This window comes from Armigeres subalbatus, chromosome 3 (genome assembly GCF_024139115.2).
Source record: "Armigeres subalbatus isolate Guangzhou_Male chromosome 3, GZ_Asu_2, whole genome shotgun sequence".
NCBI lineage: Eukaryota > Metazoa > Arthropoda > Insecta > Diptera > Culicidae > Armigeres > Armigeres subalbatus.
The window spans coordinates 22,499,651-22,506,448 of NC_085141.1; positions in this window are offsets into that span (position 1 = coordinate 22,499,651).

Sequence of the window (6,798 nt, forward strand, 5' to 3'; positions counted from 1 at the left end):
CGTCACTTTCTGGTATATGCTTTTTCAAACATTCAATGACACACAGTTTTGTCATTTTTTCTACGGGCTTGAACTTCATTTTGTCGGTATCATTTAGAGATCCGTGCGACAACCCATGGATACTTTTCGGAACTGTATCGATCATGCTTTCGAGGTGTAATCGAGTAATTTTGAACTTACCTGTAACATTTATGCAAGCTTTGATTAAACGAAAACAGGACTCAAATTCTTTTTATCTTACCCAGTATAAGTACGATATCCTTACTCAAAAGTCTTGTTCTAAACTTGTTAACAGTATGCGTCGGATCTTGAATACAAATACATTCCGCGTTAGCTGACGCACAGAAATATTGCCCATACCGGGAGTCATTCATGTTAGGAGAATTGATAGGCATTTGCATTGCATCGATCATAGCACCAATTGCTCGCGGGTCACCGTCAGTCGACTTCGCAACTATTTGCAGCCCGGCAATCTGAAACATCTTCTTGTAGTAATCCCATCTACTAGTGACTTGTTCAACCGTAAACTTATTGTCGCTACAGAAATATTGTAAGCAGAACGACGGGGCACCAATTTGTAGTGGTTGAGCCATACACACATAAACGTTTTGACCTACGGTATAATTATTGATATCCTGTAAGACCTTCATTGGGTTCGTTGCTTCAAACATATTGCATTGCGGCATGCCATCTTCATTGAGTGGTGCTACAAGTCCACTTACTCGTCTTCGGGAGTAGTCGTATTCCAATTGTCCATTAATTTTAGTAGCATCCTCACTCAAAATGATTTTCTTTGAAAGATGATTATGCTCCAAAAATTTTACGAGCTCATCTACTCGCAAGCGGCCTTCTTCAATGTGTTGAGCTTTTGCCATTAGTTTTCTTTGTAGTGTTCTCTTGCTAGGACAAGTCGTGTTCGCTCTTTGAAAACTATAAAATTCCTGACCAGCTTGTATATATTGATATAAAAACACATCGTTCTTCGTGCGAGTAACGCATCCCATGAGAGTTCTTACAGTTTTGAACGATCGTGCACATCCTGTAGCAAATTAATAAGACGAGATGACTTTAAGTCTGTTCCCGCACCAGCATCGGCCAGTTGTTGGTACGCCCTAGTTTAAATTGTTCGTAGAGATTTCGGAATCTTCTGTGTCAACGTCGGTTTCAACCATTGACTGGAAATGTGTCTTGTAACGGCTCAACACCATCGTCGTCGTAGGATGATTGATTGTGCATGCTGGTAGTCTTTACCATTTGATTGGTTTCAATGCTGTTTTCTACTCATATCCTCCAAGACTTCTAATGTCGAGTATTCAGAAAATATTCCTGAAGCAGAGTTCCGGACCATAGGGTTTGTTTCAATAGCAGTTTTAGCCTCTTTGCTGCAGGTCTGGCGTTTTTCTCATGCGACTTTATGTGCTACATAGTTGAAATTTTCCAATTACGCTCGCTCCGTATTACACACGACTTGGGTTTCGCATAACGGGCATGTTATTTTGGCTCTATTTTTATGCTCAAAATTAACGCGAATCCGTCGCAACTTTGTGGAGATTACTATTTTCTTCAGTTCCGTCTTTCTGATAATAAAAAAACAAATTCAAATCAAAATATCCTGTTCTAACAGCATTTATTTAACACACAAAAGGTCAAGTTTTCATTCTTATTTCGATTCCACGACGAGTGATGTGTAGATTCCGGACGGTTCCGGATTTTTTTAACTAATTTTATTTGTTAATTATCTAATACATGCATTCATCTCATAGACTAGGTGGTCCGTGTTTTCTTAACACTATCATCCTTATTTGCTATGTTACTTTTTAGTTAATACATTTTAATTGCATCTGGCAGTTAGGATTTTTCCTCTGGTTAAATTGAACCAAATACAATGTTTTTAACTTAAATCAAACCTAACTAATTTATACTAGGTACAAGATAATCGTTGCAAAGAAGATTGCAACGATTTTTGTTTAAAATTGAAATTATTTTGTTGGACATTTGTTGCAATGTCTCAATATTAGAAATCATGAAGTTCATTGGTACTATAAGAGGCAACTCAGAATCATTTTCAAAATTTTTTTTGAATTCTCTGAAGTGCTTCTTTCTGGTATACACACTAGTCCATATTGCAAGCATACAACATGGCAGGTCTAAAATTTGTTTGTAATCAAAAGTTTGTTTTAAGACAAAGTTTTGATTTTCTGTTATAATATCACTTAATATATTTGTTACATTTGGCTTGAAGGCCTTCAATGTGATTTTTAAAGTTAATTTATGGTCTAGCAGAAGTCCTAATGTTTGGTTGCTAGACCAATGGAACTCATTCATAGTGACAATATGTCTGCTAGAAGGTTTCAAATAAGCTCTCGGCTTATGTGGGAAAATTATAGGCTGAGTTTTGGAAGCATTCGGAAATTTTCCATTTTGCAAATAAGTGGAGAAAATATCCAAACTTTTTGCAATCTACTCAATGACACGAAGAGCTCGCCCTTGCTGAGAGACCTGTGTCACTGCAAAAAGATTTTGACACTGGTGTAAATCAGTAAGTCAGATATGTAAAATGTTATATAATAGACCAATGCAACCTAACTTAACCTCACTTATTTGAAGTTCACAGAGCTTGTTTTACAAGGTGTTAGAAGAAAATTGATGAAGGAAAATTAAAATTCATATTTTAGTTAAAATTTCGATCGAATATTTTATGTATTCTTGCATTCAGCATGAAATCAATCGCAAAAGACATCTACATGCGAATAAAATGACGAAACAATTTTATCGAAGCTCGCCGAAGCTAAGTCCCGGAGAAAAGCCTGTGAACTGTCAACCTACGTATACATGGTCTATATGGGCCCCACACACATAAATAAAACGCAGATTTCTGTGAAATTTCACCGAAATCTCAACAGCAGAACTGTTCGGAAAAATTTTAAGATTTTTGTGGTTTTGACAGTTGAACAAAGGAAAATACCGCAGAAAATCGGTGAAATAATTACGAACAAATTCTGTTTAGATTTCGGTGAATTGAAGCAACATTCACCGAAATCTGTGAAATGATTTAAGTGTGCAGTATGCTGCCTTGGGGAACACAAGCCCTCACAGGTCATCTATCAGATTTGGAATTTTTATAGTTTACCTGTAGTGAGCGATCTGATAAATAATTTTGGATCAGTTTAATGATGTACAGAGGAAAATTAAATCTATTAATTTTACAATCAAACCTTCATGCCAAAACGTCAAATGCTTTCTCCATACCAAGAAGAGTCCAGTCGAATATCCTTCAGATTTGTTGACGATAATTGACATAAGAAATTCGAAATACATAGCATCTCAACATTCGTTGGTAACTGTTGGGTTGAATGCCCATGGCGAAAACCAAATTGCTCATCAGCAAAAATAGAATTGTCATTATATGAACCATCATTCTATTTAAATAATTTTTCAAACAGTTTGCTTATTGAAGAAAGCAAACTGATTAGGATAACTAGAAGCCCCAGCTGGATTTTTGTCGGCTTCAAAATTGAACAACTTTGGCGTTTTTCCATTTATTGGGAAGAACTTAATTGAAAACTTTGTTAAAAAATTAACAAAAGGATAAAGAGCTCTCAGGAAGTTTTTGATAAGTATGTAGAAAATACCATCATCACCGCTTTCATATTTTTAATTTTTAGTAATATATCTCACTTATCCAAATTAGTTCCACAGGGTAAAAATATTCTCTTGATTGAGAATGTCTTCGAAGCTTCGTGAACTGATCCTCAATTGACTAGTGAGACCTAGACTAAAATTATGGGCACTCCGAACTGCTAAGCAAGTGTTTGAGCCTTTTCGCCAAGAATTTCCAAAAGGTTTCGAACTGGGATCCATTGAGACATTATTCCTGTTGTATTTATCAGAATAGCGAACGTTTTAATTTCATTTTGAATCACGCCATAACTTTCGACGCGGATCGCGAGTTCATTGGTATTGCTTCGCCTCACATCTTAGACGGATCAGTAGCTGAAGATCATCGTCAATAAATGGAGTTGAATTTAATTTCACAGAATTACAATGCCTCTGACTTCGACAATTAAATTTGTCAAAGATACGAGAGCTTATCAATATCACTTTTGGTATCGAGAGAATAAACATCAAAATTCCTATCGATATTCGAAAATCCCAATCAGCTCTATGATAATTAAGAGAGCTGATTGATTAGTAATGCTTCCGAGATTTCAAACGTCACAGGAAGGTGATCAGAGTCAACGTCAGCATGAGTTACCAATTGCCACAAGCTGATTGAATCCGTTAAAACTAAACAATTGTACAAGATTTCGACTGGAAGAAAACAAGTTTCCATTGGGATATTGAATAGTATAATATCCAGCAGAGCATTCAAAAAATTTCATCATTGAATTGCTTTGAGCATCATTCATGAACATTCATGATAATTTCGGCTGAAATTGTCTGACTTCCTGGATAAAAGTATCATCGTGCTAGCTCTGATATACGAATGCAGAAATGGTAACTCTTTGCTCGTTATAACTTGGAAGTGCTCAATGAAACTAAGTGCGAGGGAATATCCCAGTGGATGTATCAACAAAAGAGAAGAAGATATTCCATGAACGGTGTTTGGCATTGAAGTCACCAATTACGAAAATTTTTTTGGATTTGTTGCGAGTTAGAATTTGAAAATCCTTTGCTGCCCATTGCACTGGAAAGGCAAGTAGGCAGCATAAAAGAGAATTGTCCAAAATTTGTTTCAACAGAAACTCCGGTTTCGAAAACTTTGGTTTCAAACGAAGAATAAATCATGTTTGATACGTCATATGACAATGGCGACCACACCACAAGCGCTGTCAGGATGATCATTTCTGTAATAAAATAATTTGGATCTCTTTTATGAAAAGACAGGTTTTAAATATGTTTCAGTTATAATGAATATACATTATAGACTGTAGGAAGTTGAATAATTCATCTTCCTACTTTGAAGAGCGGGTATCCAATTTAAAATTTTCAAAGAATTATTTGGATCCATTAAAACGAATCCAATAACAATTTGGTAAATTTGATACCAACCTGAATGCTTCGTTTTGATGTTTGAACATTGCTCAATCATGATCAATTGTTCATTTAGAAAATCAAAGTCGAAGCAGAATGCATGTCGGTAGCATTGAATTCGAGTAGACTTCGAGAATTTTCAAGTTTATTGTCAAACTAATTGATGCGTGTTAGGTCACAAATGATTGCGGATTTTGGAGTTTGAAATAAGTTTACCGGCGAATCTGGGATCCTATTGGAATTTCCGTCATCAATTTTTCACGGAAGTCAAAACTTTTTGCGTGAAGGCATTCTAGCAGGACCGGATTTAGCGAAGCTGCACAAGCAAATGTACAAAAGGTTGGTTTTGGTACATGATTTTGCTGCATTGCCTCTGGCTCACCCATAAATCGGCCCTGATTCCCGTAATTGGATTTATGATTGCCCCCACAATTAGCACATTTAAATTTATTGAATCTTTCTCACAGGACAGGCGTCCTTGGCGTGAGAGTTTCACCACAAATCATGCATTTAGCATCCATGTGGCAATGTTTAGTTCCGTGACCCCACTTTTGGCACTTACGGCACTGAGTGGGGGTTTGGAGAGGGTTTCGGAATTATTCCAGATTCCGTTGGGGTACCTGCACATCGCTCAAAGTCGAACTAAACTAGAATAAAATCTGGACCTTGTATTTAAAGCTTAACACTAAGATTTGAAAGCGGATGAAAGCGAACAGAGTTGTGTTTTTCTTTTCAAATTTCAAAATTTTCCTTCCGGAAGTGCTTGGTTTCTAGAGTGATAAATAAATAAAATTAAACTTTGGTTTTGCATACCTGCTTTCGAAGTAGTCACTGATCCTGGTAATCAGGGCTACTTCGTCCGTCACATCTGCTTGCTTTGCAGCAACCTGCTGAGACGAGCGCTGTGATTTGTTTTTACGAAAATGGCCAGCTTTTGGCTTTACGGCCCCTGCATCTCTCAACAGCAGCGCTCTCCGCTCATCAATTTGAAACCTTTTTTCTATATATTTTCCTAGGTACTTTCGTAGCAGTGGGTCCCCACGAGGTTGGGAGTTCCGACAACCACGAACATCGGACTGATTCCCGTTATTTCTCTTTCGGTGAGATCTTCCAAGGCCGGGTTACGCCAGTCCTCTCTATAATGCATTTAAGGTGGATGGTATGGTGCACTTCGGAAGTTTTCCATGTTTTTCCAGAAAATAACCTGCGGTTCAATATATTGCTGTTTCATATTTTTAATTTGGAAATAATCCACAATCATTACCTCCGGCACTTCCATGCTCTTGTGAGAGAGAATTTCCTGGGCAGCCGTGATTGCGTGGAAGCTCGGATCCAACCAATTGATCCACCGTAAGGCCAAAGCGTGAGCGAATAGTGTTGAGAACACAAAAAACGGAACACAAACACTTCCAGAGATTGATCTTCCGTAGTCAATCGTAATGACCGAAACCCAAGCATCTGCAAGCAGTAAAAACAACGAATCGGAAACGGACACTGTTAGAATATAAAATTCCGTAGTCAGCTAAATGACCAGCGAACGCGAAAAATGCGCGCGAGCAGCAAAGAACTACGGAACACTAAAACTTATATACGATCGAAACTACGTGATCAACGGAACCCAAAACTGCGGAGCACACAGCAGGAACACACTAACAGGGCCGGTCAACGAAGTAAATGTTTATGGAAGCGAAACTGTTGCAAATGATTCTTATCGAATGTTTGACAACGATATATGTCATATCATTTTTCAATTTTTGTTAAGGT